The sequence below is a fragment of the Aethalodelphis obliquidens genome, unplaced genomic scaffold, assembly GCF_003676395.1.
Source record: "Aethalodelphis obliquidens isolate GAN/ISIS:26980383/991018 unplaced genomic scaffold, ASM367639v1 scaffold516, whole genome shotgun sequence".
NCBI classification, from domain to species: Eukaryota; Metazoa; Chordata; class Mammalia; order Artiodactyla; family Delphinidae; genus Aethalodelphis; species Aethalodelphis obliquidens.
The window spans coordinates 1-15266 of record NW_020838430.1 but is presented as its reverse complement, the minus strand read 5'-3'; the positions used below and the strand labels follow the sequence as shown (position 1 = coordinate 15266).

The following is a 15266-nucleotide window of genomic DNA, read 5'->3' as shown; positions in this document are numbered from 1 at the left end:
GGGGAAAGGGAGGAGGAGAAGATGGGGCAGGAAGAAGGGAAGGGAGATGAGAATAAGAAGAAGAAAGAAAGTAATGTGGGCTGTCCACGTATTCAGACTTAAGGAGCCAATATCCTGGAGTGGCTTGATGAGTGTGTTGGATGCTTGCTTCAGGATTTCCCCTTAAGATATTTGCAAATTAAGCCATGTGCATGTATGACGCTATGAGGGCAAGCAGAGTGTGGCTGAAAGAGAGTGGAATTTCCACCAGTATCATGGTAAGAAGGAGATAAAAATGGAAGTTCAGAATTCCTCAAAGGGCAGGACCCAAGGAAGCACCTCAGGGTCTCAGGTGGGAGCCCTAGCCGTCTAGAGCATGGCACTGTGAGAAAACTAGCCCTGGGCTGAGACTTCCCTGCAAATCAGCTCAGTCAAGGACTGGATTGAGGTGATCTTCCCCTCTGCTGCCTGCTGGGGGAGAGGGTGCACAATCTTCAGAGAAAGATAACATCATGACTCTATCATTTTTCACACAACAGGTTCATCCTTCAGTCACAATATTCTAGGAGTATAAAGGAACAGAAGCCAGGAAACGTGGAAGTTGACTCAACAGATGATTGAGATATTGAAGTTAACAGGTAGGAACCTAAAGTGATATGTTTTAACTGTTCAGAAAATAGATGACAGGATCAGTCTTTTTCACCAACGGTAGAGAATCTATTTTAAAGAACCAGTGGAAATTCCAGGAGCTGGGGAGTCAGCGGGGGCGACTCCTGCTCTCCGGTGCTTAGTTGTGGAACTGGAGACACTGCGTTGGATGCGGGATCCCGAAGTTAAGCGAGGGCCTCTCAGGAGTTCAGTCTTCTCGCTTGAGGGGTCGCTGGTGCTTCCCGGTTTATTGTTCGCTTTAAAACGTTGGTGATCATGATACTGGTGGCAGGACCTAGGTTTTCATGGATGCAGCTCATGACTCTCAGCACCGTTTCCGTAGTGTAGTGGTTATCACGTTCGCCTCACACGCGAAAGGTCCCCGGTTCGAAACCGGGCGGAAACAAATGTTCTTCCTTTCTGAAACTTTTACCTTCCCTTTCAAAAAAGCAAAACGGCCGAAAGGCAGGGGCTGAGGCAGCGGGCGCAGCTGCATTTTCCATCCCCAAGGTAAGGCCAGGAATTCCGTTGCTGCCTGAGAGCCTGCTCAGCGCTAGGAGCCAGCCCTCCTTTCTCCGCTCTGAGTCACTGCGGAGTCCAGGCCACAGCCAGCTGACCCAAGTGCGCAAAGGACAAGGCTGACTTCGGCTCATTTTTACATCCGGAAATCCCCTCACCTCCTAAGCAGGCGCCTAAATCTCCCCTACACGCTGACACCTATCATGTCTGAAAGCCAAGGAGTTCACTCCTGCGAAGCACCCTTGGCTTTCCCACACCTCAGCACACGCGCGGAGCACGTTGCGTGACAGGCCAAAAGAGCACGAACCCGACGCCGCCCCGGGTGCTCGACCCAGAGACACGTAGATGAAGAATGTCACGCTCCACGACCTGAGCGGGTCGGGGAGGCAAAGGAGCCGGTAACGTGCAGTTATCAGGGGAGCCCCCAGAGCCGGGTCACAGATCATGAAGTAGACGGATCCGCTCATCACCCGCTGAGAGCCCAAATGGGCCCCTAATTTAAAAGGACACTGAGGTTCAGAAAGAGAGCATGTCCTTGCGTCGGCCGCACCTAGAGCTAAAGTTAGACTAGGATGAAACCCAGCCAGTTACCTTGTGGCCTGACCTCAGAGTCCAGAGTCGCCCAGGTCGGGAGAGCTGAAGGGTGATGGGCAGCGGGGCAGCGACTTGGGTGCCGCGCACTACTGCGTTCAACCTAAGGGGCGCTGGGAATCGCCTTCTTTTCTGCTCGGCCCTTCTCAGAAATTCAACCTTTACTATCACAATTTTCAAGTGGAGAGGCCAAATTTGAGAATCTGTCTCCTGCGCGGCTCCCTGGTGGTCTAGTGCCTAGGATTCGGCGCTTTCACCGCCGCGGGCGGGTTCAGTTCCCGCTCAGGGAAACCTCCTTTCGTGGAAGAAGAATCCGACTCTCTTTTCTTCCTTCATCTCAGAAACCTGATGGTTTCACAGAGTTTTCATCCAAAGACAACCTGCGATTTGAGTTCCAAAAACTCATTAAGACATTTGAAACATACAGAACACTTGAAATACAAACGTATATTCTGGACCTAACCGCGCAGAGTTAACATTTTCCCACGTTTGCTTTCTCACTCTCTCTCCATATATATGAACTGCGACGCCTTTGGAGTAACCTGGAATCCGTTCTCTCCAGGCTTGTAGAGAAGCTTCAGGCGGTGTTTGATTCGGCTGTCCCCCAAGTGCAGGCCAGGCACGTTCGCTAGTAGGAATCCCCCCGGACCGGCTGCCCTCTGGTCTCCTCCCGGTTGCCTTGGCGGGCAGTGGGGTCTTGGGTCAGCCTGAGCGCTGGAACCGCCTACCTGGGGAAAGGCCCTTCAGGGAAGTGCAGCTGCCCCTTGGCTGTTGCCCGGCTCCCTGGGCCCTGCAGGGGGCAGAAAGGTGAAGGATCTTCCGTGTGGTGGGAGGATGAAGGGAGCAGGTGGGAACTGCGTTAAAGGGAGGGGGAAAGTTCTCAAGAGCTTCCCAGAATTGTCTGCACGGGTAGACAATTTTGTGTGCATCACAAGAGTTTAAGAACTTCTGTCTAAACACTACTTTATGTTGTCTTCCGGATTTCTAATGATGTAGAAAGCATTGCTGACACAGTATTCTAGCGTGTACACGTCTTGGATTTATTTTCTCTTCAAAATGCTCATGGCACTGAACGGCCTAAATTTCCTCTTCTGGTTTTACTGATCCAATAAGCAAAGTTTAATTCCAATAGCGATTGAAGTTCGTAAAATTTAGGACTATGTGTTCCAGTAAAATACATGTGCCCTAGAATATCTTTTAAATAAAGATTATGTCGCAGAATTCTGTAAAATCATAGCGACTTAATTATGTCAGTTACAATTTGGGGGTAAACCGTTTTAGGCGTCACCCAATATATCATTCTAACTAGCATTTTTCTATTAGGATTCGGTTTGAGTTGCCATTTTAAGATCTATTGTTCCCTTTAAGTTCTCTGGCTGATATTAAATTGAGTTAATTAATGTATAATCTTTGCCCGAGAGTATCTAATTAAGACAGGAAAAACAAAACACTGTCCAACTCGGTATAATGCAGCCGCATATTTTTATAGACTGCAGAGTGGTCAAAGTTTCACAGGTTAGGAGGAGTTGTGGGGATCTTTAGGGGATGATGGTGAACGCAGCCATCATGTCACCTGAGGAAGAGTAAAACCCATGGCATAAGTGCTCCAGGAAGTAAGTAGCTGTCACTGGAGACGTGCTGTGTTCCTGAGGTGTTTGTTTGCTATCATTATTTTTTAAATTCCCAGTTCTTGGTCACCTGCCTGCTAGAAATGAAGTCATCCATTTTCCCATTCCTTCCTATGCTTCCCGTGTTTCACTCACTGCTCCTGCCCTTAGGCTCTGGCAGGTGGACGAGCCTGACTGTGTTCCCACTGGGCTGCCCCATTTGGATGCCTCAGGTGCAGGTGCAGTGGCGCAGGGACTTTGGGTTTGTTCACAATTCAACATCTCTCCTGGAAAGGGGCCTGGCACCTCATAAGCACCAAATTAAGTGCTTGGCGATTGAAGGCATTCTAATGCAAGGTCCTGACACGCTGAACAGCAGAAGACAGTGGGTAAGATTGGGGGCAGCCTAGAGTATGAGGGACAGAGAGAGACAGAGAGACACAGGCACACCAAGACAGAGAGTGAGTGAGAGCAAGGGGGGTGGGGAAAAAATGTCCTATCAGATTTAGCATGTAAAAGCTGAAGAGCTCGGATTTTTGCTCATGAGCTTCAACAGAACAACCATGGGAAGGGAAGGGAAGGCAAAAACACTAAGAACCCAGGTCTGCACAAGATGCATTACCAGGAGCAAGATCCTGTGTTCCAACAGTTTGTCTCAAATAGGATAATTTTTGTACAAATAGCCCAACACTGTCCAGGAATCATACAGAGACAGTCACGGTCATGTTCATGCACGCTGGTGATATAGCAGGGAGGCCAGTCATTAGATTGTGTGCATCCAACGAAAGCAAAAATACAATTCCGAAGATAAGGGAAGAGGAAGAAATGTCTGGGACCAGCGGCTTCTCCCCGCTCCAGTCCATAAGCTGCTTGGCAGGAAGATATCTGGGGTCATTCTCGCCAGTCTACTCTGGACCCCATTAAGTAGGTCACCACCGGAAACAATTACAGTTGTTGGAAGACCTTCTAAACATCTTGGTAGTTTAGGTGCTGAACGTATGCAATAGGGTATCTCTGGGCAGTGCCCACATCGTCCTTCTACTGTACCTCTGGCTTACGTGAGTCAGGAGGGCAGCACTCTGCTTGTGACATGTCAGTTAGCGATGCAGAAACTTTGTTGTGATGGCAAGAGTATGAAGAAAAGGCTCTTACTCTGCGTTAGAAAAATACATTGGGATACAAATCAGCCCACCTCCTATTTAAGTCAAGCTAGGAACACATAAAGAATGCCTTCGGCTTCTGGCAAAGGCGGAGTGATAGAAATCAGATTTACCTCCTGCCTGAAATCTCACCGCCGCCCAAACCACCATCCCCAAGAAATGAAAAAGATAAAAGACATGAAATACCAGTTTTCCAGACACTGTAAACCAGGCAGCAAAGAACAGCAACCCCGGAGAGATGAGACACAAACAAGGTGAGGCCTGCCACTGGCCCAGCTTACTGCTTTCAGAGAGTTTCCAGGCTGGGTGGGCACCAGGAGGGGCATCTGAGGCCAACTCCTTGGATGGTGGAGATGAAGCTGAGTGTTGGTAGGACAGCAAGGAAGCGAGAGTTCACAGGACAAAGATCCAGTGATAAGAGAGATAGACAGAGAATCCAGGGTTATGAAAGTGTCTCCCTGGAGCACTCCGCAGAGTAATGATTGGGGTATGCTTCTGAAGAAACGGCCTGAGGCCAAGGAAAGAAACTATTAAAAAGATCATGGAAGAGTGCCTGGTGCTCACACAGGACAGGCAATTGTACTCGCTTCCCCCAGCCAGACTGGACTTGGACTACTCATAATTCAGGGGTCATTGGGAAGGACATTCAGGAAACTCTTGTTTCAGTAGTGGGAATAATGAGCCCTAGAATGACCGACCCCCAAAATCATGAAAGCAAGATCCAAAGGGATCCAACTGTTTACAAGTCGCTTAACTGTACCCCAGAACAAAACTCAAGAAGATTTAGAGGAATACCACAATAGCCAGTGCCCAAGAAGGGAAACTCTGACAATGTCTGGCATCCAATCAAAGAATGGCAGGAATGTAAAGAGGCAGGAAAATATGAGGTGTGAGGAGGAGACTAATCAATCAAAACTGAGCCACAACTGACCTGATGTTAAAATTAGCAGAGAGGACGTTAAGACAGTTATTATGACTGTGTCGCATATGTCCCAAGAGTTAAGTAGAAATGTAGAACACATACAAATGGCCAGAATAAAACTGTAGACATGGAAATGATAACATCTGATATTATGTAATTCACCAGATAGAATTAATAGCAGATTAGACATTGCAGGGGGAATTTTAAAAAAAAGAAAAAAAAAGGATCAGGGAACGTAAAGCCATGAACGACTGACGGTATCCTAAAATGAAACTACATACAAAAAATGTTTTTTAATGAACATAGCATCACTGACTGGTAAGGTATGTTTAAAAGGCCCAATATAGGAGTAAGTTGGAGTCCCTGGAAAGACCAGAAGAGAAGGAACAATATTTGAAGAAACACTGACAGAAAAATTTCCAAAGAGCCAAATGAACACTATGAGTGCAAGAAACATGAAGCAAAACACACTTAGCCACAACGTAATTAAACTGCGCATGACTCCATTGAAATAGAACAATATCTTCAAAGCAGTCAGAGGGGAAAGACACAGTACATACATAAAACAAAAATAAAGACTATGTCAGATTTCTCATCAGGAGCAGTGAGAAGACAGTGGAGCAACATCTTTAAAGAACGTGGAATTCTATGCCTCCTCCCCAAGAAATGTCTTTCAAAAATGAAAGTGAATAATGACATCTACAGACATACAAATGCTGAAAGAATTCGTCACCCGCTGACCCACACTATAAGGAATGTTAAAGGAGTCCACTGACACCAGATGGATTTCTGGAGGTACACAAAGGGGCGAAGGACAACAGAAAAGGTATTTGCCTGGGAAAATACGTAAGATTTTTCTTATTATTTAAGTCTCTTTAGAAACATGGGACCGATTTTTCTAAAGTAATAACGGTGGATTGTGGGGTTTAGGACACATGCAAAGTAAGATGCATGATGACAATAGCACAATGGCCGGCAGGGAAGAAATGCGAAGAGGTGTGGCATCGCTTGAAGGCAGACTGTGGTAAGTTACAGAAGTCTGTTATAAAGCCTCAAGCAGTCGCTAAAATAAGAAAAGAAAGAGTGAGACCTAATAAGCCAGCAAAGGAGCGGAACTGGAAGCATATACGAACCATGTCAGCACTATGTGATCGAGCAACTGCTTCTCCAGGAGTCTTCCCTCTAAGAAGACCTTATACAAGGGGCCAAAGATACCTGTACAAGAAGGATGACTGCAGCATTATTTGTAACCGTGAAATCGTAGAACCAACTTAATTTCAGAAGTATATGGAAAGGGTTAAATAAATACTAGTACGTGCACATAGGGACGGAAGAAAGTCCATCGTGAAAAGGAATTCAGAAACTAACGATGACAGCCGTACTCTGTCGAGGATTTCCAGACGACCTCTTCCGATCGCACCTTATGTCCTCGTGTTGTGAACACGACACGGGGGACAGGAGGGTAGTAGTGGAGGAACCTTTTTCGACCTTTACGGGAGAGGATGTGCAGAGCAGAAAGAACCATGAAGCCTTTACTTTCTAAAAGAAGCGGAAGAATGGCGTCCCCGGGTGGGCTCGAACCACCAACCTTTCGGTTAACAGCCGAATGCGCTAACCGATTGCGCCACAGGGACACACCTGCAAAATTTCTCTCTCACCCCATAGAAATCAAACACCGCATCCGCGCCAGGCGGAGTCACTCGCCTTTCGCAGGACAGCGACGCCGGCTCCAAAGCGTAGGACAACCGCAGACGTGGAGTCGATGCAGCGCGTTCTTCCCGTGGAAAAGCCGAGCGTCGGGCGATTCCGAAGGCAGAAGGGCAGCCGAGTGTCCCCGCCGCAGATGCCAGCGCCCCGGAAACGCCCCCGGACCTGAGCCGAGGGGTCCCCGAGGGAAGATGAAGGCCAGGTTTGGCTCCGTGACGACTCCCCATTCGCTCCGCGCGCGCCGCCCGCCCTCCGTTCGGCCGCGGTCGCCGGGGCGCGAGCCGGAACCAGGGCCTGCGGAGGGTTGGTCCAAAGGGGCAAACGCGAAGACGCGGGAAAGAAGCCGGCGAGGTGGGCACGAGGACAGCTTGACTTCCCAGGAGGCCTGTGCAGAGGCACGTGCCGTATTTGGGGAGATGAGAATTGGGTTTTGGTTTGGTTTGGTTTGATCATCATGTACCAGAATTGAGAGGAAGGGAGTGGAAAACGGAGAGCGGGCATGAGAGAAGACTATGAATATCGACATTTGTCCAGGTACAGCGCAGTAATTGGAATGATTTTACGTCAACATCGTAAGAGCAAGAAATCCTACTGCCGCGGGGACCGTGGCGCGCCGTGATCGTATAGTGGTTAGTACTCTGCGTTGTGGCCGCAGCAACCTCGGTTCGAATCCGAGTCATGGCAACCTCCTCTGTCTCACGTGGCACGGCAGCTCCCGTTTTACTTTGTCTTGAAACTTGCACCGGCCTGGGGGCCAGAGAGCACTGCTTTCCCCAGGCCACCTGGCGGCAGGAGGTCAGGAGAAGGGAAGGAAACCCCACCCAGGCCACTCACCCCGTTTCTGAGCAGAAGGAAACCCAGGGCAGTGGTTTCTCTTCGGTCCTGCTCCAAAATAGGGAAGCCCGGCAAGGAGCCTCTTTTGCTGTAACTGGTGAAAAATGTTGTTTCTGTGTTACTCAAAATCTGCAGGATCTTAAAGACCAGATAAAAAATTTTATCAGATAGGCGACTCCCCCTGCCTAGACCTGTTTTGCTGGTTTAATCTTGGCTCCTGGGAATCTCTGCTCCGAGGGCTTTTTCAATCCTTGGCTATTGTTCCCTTTAGAGTCACCGAAGTAACCTCTCTAGTGCCTTTCTATACTCTCAAGGATTTTAAGTGCCTGTCGGCAGCCACTCAAAAGACAAATGGTATCCATCAGGATTGGACAACTGGAAGACCTTAACAGTCACCGCAGAAATGATGATAACGGTGACTACAGCACCCTCCGCCCTGACGACACAGCTAGTGGACACCAGCGAATATGTGTGATTCTTCTGCCTGACTACATCCATGCTGGTACCCGAGAGTACCATTAGACTGAGAGCATGACCAAAAGCGAAGAGTTGGTAAAAATCAGACACAAATGGAGATCACACTTGAAACTTCCCTGAGCAGACAAACCCGTTTAGTCATATAAGGAAGAGCTCATTTAGCTTATTTTGCAAAACAAGTGAAACTCACCTTGGGCCACTTCTTGTTTATGCCTCTGAAAATCATAAACAAAGCCTAAAACTGTTCGCCAAAATTGATGGGAGGTAACCACTTTTAACCAATTCCCTATCACGAGGAAAACTCTAATGTTATAACCAGTCACTGCGAAGGACAAAACAGCCACCGCCCCCTCATGAGATAAGTTGCTTTCTAACAGTGTAACACCTCTGAGCCTCCTTCCATATTCCGTTGGAGTGCTCCCAGTTCCTGAACGATAAAGCTTTTTGTGCACAGTAAACCTTCACTAATTACAGTTTCGGTGATCACCGGTGGTTTAACGTCTGCTATATCTGAACTTTGACGGTGCCTCGACATTTTCATCCACCAGATGGGACCAACAAGGGAACTCCACATCATGCTGCTGTTGTCCCATTGCCTGGACTTAGTGACTACCCAGTCAGTCACGCAGAACCATTAAAATCATTGCCATTGTCCTCTGTTTTATTTGTTAACAGTCACTGTCCAGACTCCTTTCACTTTACCTTTGCCTCTTCTAGAATGTCATGGAAATGGGATCATAGTGCACACACTCTTGCGTGCACACCTCTTCATCTTTGCACAACGTCTCTGACTTTATCGATTGTTGAGTAAAGCAGATGTCATTCCTCGTTCATTGCTGAGTTGTATTCCATGGCAGTAACATAGCACAGTCTGTTTACCATTCACTCGATAATGAGCATTTGAGCTGTATCCAGTATTGGCTATTGTGAATAAAGCTGCTTTGAAGAGTCTTTCCACAAGAGATCTTGTGGACGTAGGTTTTCATTTCTCTCGGTGAAGAATAGCTGGTACCAGGGAGTAGTATACGCTCCACTTCATAAAAACCACCAAAGCCTTTTCCAAAGCAGTTGTACCATTTTATGTTACCACCAACAATATGACGGTTGTGGTTATTCCACATCTTTGCCAAGATTGTTGGTGTTTCCTCTCCTTATGATTTTAGCCGCGCTACTAAGAGTAGTGGTATCTCAACATGGTTTTAATGTCTGTTTCTGTGACAGCTAAAAATACTGAGGACTCCTGGTATGCTTTTTTGGCCATGTGCATTATAATGACAGGCGGTGAGGGTTGTCAGCTATGTGTTGTGAATATTTTCTCCCTGTCTCTAGCTTGCTTTTCCATTTTAGTGGCCTCCTTCGATGAGAAGATACGGCTAACATTGATGAACTCTAATTTATCATTTGTCTTTGTTTTATACATTCTTTGGGTCCTGGTTAGTAAATCTTTGCCTACCACCAAATCATGAAGAATACTCAAAATGCCTTACACCTTTAACTTTTATGTCTTGGTCTATGATGCACTTCAGATTGACTTTTGTCTCTAGTGTGAGATAGAAATACAGCTGCCCCCCCTCCCAATATGGAACCTATTTCCTTTCCGCATTGAACTGCTTTTCTTGAAAACTCATTCACTAATTGAGCTATGGGTCGGTTTCAAGTCTCTGAACTCAGTCCATTTTCCAGTTGTGTACCCTGATGCAACTTGCACACTGCTGGTCTATGTTGGGGGGAGCGGTCACAGTAACTCGTAACGTCAGGTAGTGCAAGTCTCCCCATTCCGTTCTTTTCCACACAGAGCGATACATTTTGCAACATGTAATAACTCTGGTTACCATCCCCCAGGTCAAGATATGCATGCCATCACATCATACTTCTCATTTCCTTGGGGGACACAGGCCCTCCCTCCCCTGTACTGGCTGCCCCCTTGTGGCCAAAGAGCCTCTATTTTACTCTCTGGAGATAACAAACGCCCAGTTGCCTGCAGGGCAGCTGAACCAAGCCAGAAAGATCTACAAGACTCAAAACAGTCGGCATTTTTGGATGCAGGGCCGGGGGCGGGGGGTGGTGGTGAGGGGGCGGCGGGAAGTTAGCTCACTTTTCAGGCCTTTGGTCTTAGCGAAAGTTTCCTTTAGTCATTCCTAACCGTGGAAAGTACAAAGCCTTGTGCTGCTTAACATTTCCTCTTCTTTCTAGGCAGAGAGAGTCCCACGGAGCATACCTAATTTGCGAAATTGATCGCTGGGTGTGATGTTGAAAACTGGAGGCTGAGGGAGAGCTCTATCATGTTTTGTTTTGTGTGAATAAAAGAAAATGAGGAAGAAGCGGAGATACAGAGAGGGGAATAATAGGCTGGATGCTGAAAAGCGATCGTAGGGTCAGGCCCTGGATGTCAGATTTTGGAGAAAGAGAAGACATTGATGAGCATATCCAGGGAAGGACTTCGTTGGAAAGAGCAGACACTTAAGGCTATTTTATGACGTTTTCCATTCGTTTATATGTACTTCTCCTTTCCCATTGTTGTAGGTAAGGCACAGGTGAGCTTGATTCGTTCGTTGCTTTTTGGAATGCATGCTTAAACAAAAGTGACTTCCACACTTCAAATATTCATCTGTGAACCTCCTAGACTCCTCTTAGGTGCCACCACCTGTGCATTAAAAGTAAAATGGGTCCAACCTGGGGACTCTACCTGGGAAAGTGCAATTAATATTAAGGGGGTGGGTGAGAGAGAAATGAGACAGTCTCAACAGTGGTTGCTTCCCTTACTGCAGTGGTTTTCATGTATGCTCCACACCCGATCGATCAATCCTTTCCTCAAGTCCTTTCCTCCTTTTCTCAAGCAGTTGAGAATAAGAATTCAGTGAGTTGCATCCTGGAAATGCATGGATTTCGTGGCTAGGGAAGTTCAAGTATTCCCAAGTGGGAAGATTGGGGACTGCCTACTCACTGGTACCCGGGCCATCGTTGTCTGCTGTGTCTACTTGGACTGGACTGGACAAGGGGACTCCATTTGCCTTCGCCAGCCAGGGGGAGGACGCGGTTGCAGAGGCGGTCAACTTCATGGTGACTCCAGATCCTGAGGCCTCATAGGATTTTTCTTCACTTTCCCTCTCATGTCTCTTCTGCCTGCCCAATAAGAGAGGATTCACTGCCTTTCTCTCTGTCAGGACCCATTTGGGTGTCCCTTGTGGACAGGACTGAAGTGGGCCTCTGGTTCCCCCTAGGTGTCCCTCCTGGCTTGGGCGTCTCCGGAGCTCAGGCTGGCCCAATACGGAACCCCCGGCTGGTGGGACCGCGGGGAGCCCAGAAGGCTACACTAGCGGTGGTGGAGGTGCGAGCCCCAGGTGGCAGGCGCCACAGTCAAACCCTATTCTTCCCCGTGCACCTCCTCCTCGGGGATGCACGGGGCAGCTGGAATAAAGCGGCCCCTAAAACTTCTCTGCCGACTGAATCCAAAGAGGCATGAAGTCCCAGAAGCGGGGAGAGGAACCTCACTGAGCAGACTCAGACTTCTTCCCGGCTGCCTCTCCTGGGCAGGCTCAAAAGAAGCTGATGTCGAGGATGGAACCAAAGAAAAGGCTTCATGGCAGAAAACCCCGCGATCTCGAGAGACATGAAAGTCTTAAATCCTAACGTCTAGATGAGCAGGGGGCCAAGTTGAAATCCACCCCTGTGCCCTGAACAGGAGAGTCATCTGCATGAGTTCAGAGGCCAGGAACAGGAGCGAATGTGCACATCTCTGGTTCTCAAACGGGGGCGATTTGGGCTCCCACCCTCATCCCTGGACCCCTCTGTGACACTGGGCCTTGTCTGGACACATTTTTTTATTGTTAAGACTGGGGGGAAGGGGGACGGAGAGTTTCCACTTGGCATCCAGTCAGTAGAAGCCAGGGGTGTCACTAAACATGCTTCGGTCCTCAGGCGGAGCCCTCCCCCACAAAAAATGATCCTGTCCAAAATACCAACACTGTGGAGGTTGAGAAACCCCGGTGTAGATCAATGTCCACACACTTGAGAGACGAGAAAACATGAATTCCTGACTACTGGGATGTGGGGTCTGAGGAAAACTGTGGCATCAGAGAGAACTCCAAGATCGCTGACCTGGGTATAGAGAACGATGGAGTTGGCATGGACTAAGGCGGGCAAACTGCAGGTGCACCAGGTTGTAAGGGGGAAGATCTGTTATCAAATGGCACTCGGGTCCGCTGGCCCATCGCACAGCAAAGCCAATCAACGGACACCAGGTAGTGGTAAGGAAAGTACAGCGTTTATTGCAGGGTGCCCGAGCAAGGAGAACGGGCAGCTAAAGCTCAAAAGACCCAAAATCCTGGATGGCTTTCAGGACAGTGTATTTAAAGGCAGTGTGAGGGAGAGGGTCTCAGGGTGCGTGATCAGCTTACACACAGTTCTCTGGCTGGTTGATGGTGAGGTAACAAGGTGGAGTTTCAGGAATCAACATCATCAATCTTCTGGCTCTAACTGGTCTGGGGTCTATGTGCTTGTGGTCAGCAGTTTCCCTCTGGTGGGGAATCTGGGTTCTGTAAAAACCACTTGGGAATGTGCATCAAACAGTGTTATCTATGTCCTTCAGGGAGGAACTACAGGTCCCGTGGCTCTGCTATATGACTGATATATTGTGAAAATTCTTACCAGTTCTCCTGCCCGACTGCTGTTCTTTGTTTCTGCATGTTTTCATTCCTCTAATCATTAATTCTTGGGTCAGACTTTTTGCAACTCAGGGAAGGCTCAGGAGACTGAAGTTTTTCTTTACGGAGAGCTGGGGACACGATGGGATGGGTTAACCGACAAAGCCCATCCGGGGATTGCTCGGCTTTAGATCCGGAATCCAATTTAGCGCCTTGAAGCCTGGCTTAAAAGGGTTTTCCATCCAAGCCGTCTCCATTGCTGCATCCGCCTGAGTCCTTTTGGACAATGGAGATGCCGGCTCTCGGTGCGTGGCCCCTTCTCACCCCGGGCACATTCCCTCCCGCCTCCTTCCGGCCACCGTGCCCCTCGCACGCTCCCCGGGCCTCGCTGACCTTCTCTCCACACGCGGCCACCTCACAAAGACGCGTCACAAGGCTAGTTCTCAAGGCGAGGTGCGGCCGGGATGAGGCAACTCGCTCGGGACTTGCGGACCCGGCAGGCCCCGCGGGCGTTCGGGCTCCTTTTTTGGAGGAAGCACGGAGGGAACGGCCTTAGGGAACGATTTCTGCAACGACGGATGACCCCTCCGGAAGGCTCAAGGCCTTCCAGAGCAAAGGGAAAAGGTCACTGTAGTCCGAAGCACGAGAAAAGCCATCCACCAGCAGCTCCCTGGTGGTCCCGTGGCTAGGATTCGGCGCTTTCACCGCCGCGACCGGCTCGGGTTCGACTCCCGGTCAGGGAAACCTTTTGGGCAGCTTTCCATCCCCTGAATTGTGTCGCGGCGTGTGCCCCACACCGAGGAAAACCAGAGTGGCCGATTCCCAGGGCACCTAGGTCGTTCTCATCTCCAGGGCAGCCCTACCCCACCCGCGCCCGCACAGCACCACATCCGCTCATCTCCACCGCACAAGCGGCTTTCCAGGGCCTCCGAGCATCTTGCTCAGGTTTACACAGCCCTGCAGAGGTTCAACTCCCTGTGGGGTTCAAACCCACGCCCGTTGCCAGCCGGGGCGCAGGTCATGTTGAGTTCTGAATAACCGAGAGAGGCCAAGCCGAGTCTTGGTGTTAGTATCAATAGATGCCCTGGATGAAATGCTTATTAGGCGCTCGGCAGAGGTGCCTGGAGGCGATATCCACGAGGGTTGAGAGGAAGGTGAGCGCTGGGTCGGATCCTGGTGGTTGTTCCACTTGTAGATTAAGCGGCGTAGGGAGTTAACATCATTTAACTGACGTAACAAAGGCAGCAGGTGAAGTATGCGCAGAATGGAAAATTGTAACACTGCTGCCATAAGCAGAAGGTAGGAGTAAATATCAACACCGCTACGTCAAAACGATGCTACCCACCACAATCAAGTCCCACCGTTTCTACAATGGCTGTTGCATTTATACCCTGCACACTCTCCCAGGCCCTGGGTGCGTTTTCCCTTTTCCCTTCGACGCTCACTCCGAAGACCTGTTGGGATAAATGTTGCGTCCACTGTAAGGCAACAGGAGAGAGAGCGAGAGCGTGGCAGGTGCTGCGGAAGGAGCCTCAGAGGCAGCAGGTGGCGTGTGTAGATGATGAGACAGCGCAATGGCTGCGGGTCGGTGGGTTGGGCGCCACTGCTGAAAGGCGGTCAGTCTTGTAGGCCGGGCAGTGGCATCTTCTGTGTGTTGGGTAGGCGGGAGTGGGCGATCGGTGGCTTTTCGGAGATCGGTTTGGAAGAACAGCGAGGGGAGGGGAGGCAGGGTGTTGACCGTGCCTGCGGGGTGCATGCTCATAGTTACCGGGCACGGGAGAGACTGTGGTCACGAAGGTAGTTTTCCCAGGACGAGGCTTGTCTACTGCACTCGGGGCGTGCTGATGTAGGGATTTGTGCTAATGAGAGATTGCGTTCGTGCTCTCCCCTGATACCTCTCGGTTCATGACAGACGACGTCTCTTCCGTGGTGTCTCGCTGCGCTCCGCTCCCCGGGCGCAGGGCGAGAGGCGCAGCCCCAGCCAGCGCTCCACAGCTTGGGAAATCGGGTCTGCACCCGCATCTTCCGGGCTTTCCTGTTAAGTGACCTAAGTGTATGGATGGGTCCTATTCTTGAGCCACGCCTCCTGTCTGTTTACAAGTGCGGGACGTGCCTTCTCCTCCAGCCCGCTGCCGGCCACGCGCGTGTGTGTGCGCGCGCCGGGACCCGCCCACTGGGC

The 15266-nt window shown here is 49.7% G+C and overlaps 3 non-coding genes and 1 pseudogene across 3 annotated transcripts; 3 read left to right on the top strand and 1 right to left on the bottom strand.

The window, feature by feature from the left end:
• The first annotated feature begins 960 nt into the window (after positions 1–960).
• On the top strand, positions 961–1033 carry TRNAV-CAC (transfer RNA valine (anticodon CAC)). Its single transcript has one exon. It is a non-coding gene; the product is annotated as a tRNA-Val (tRNA).
• A 5953-nt stretch (positions 1034–6986) lies between these two features.
• On the bottom strand, positions 6987–7060 carry TRNAN-GUU (transfer RNA asparagine (anticodon GUU)). Its single transcript has one exon. It is a non-coding gene; the product is annotated as a tRNA-Asn (tRNA).
• Positions 7061–7745: 685 nt separating this feature from the next.
• Positions 7746–7817, top strand: TRNAH-GUG (transfer RNA histidin (anticodon GUG)). Its single transcript has one exon. It is a non-coding gene; the product is annotated as a tRNA-His (tRNA).
• Positions 7818–14847: 7030 nt separating this feature from the next.
• LOC113616794 (uncharacterized) lies at positions 14848–14978 on the top strand (annotated as a pseudogene).
• Positions 14979–15266: the final 288 nt, after the last annotated feature.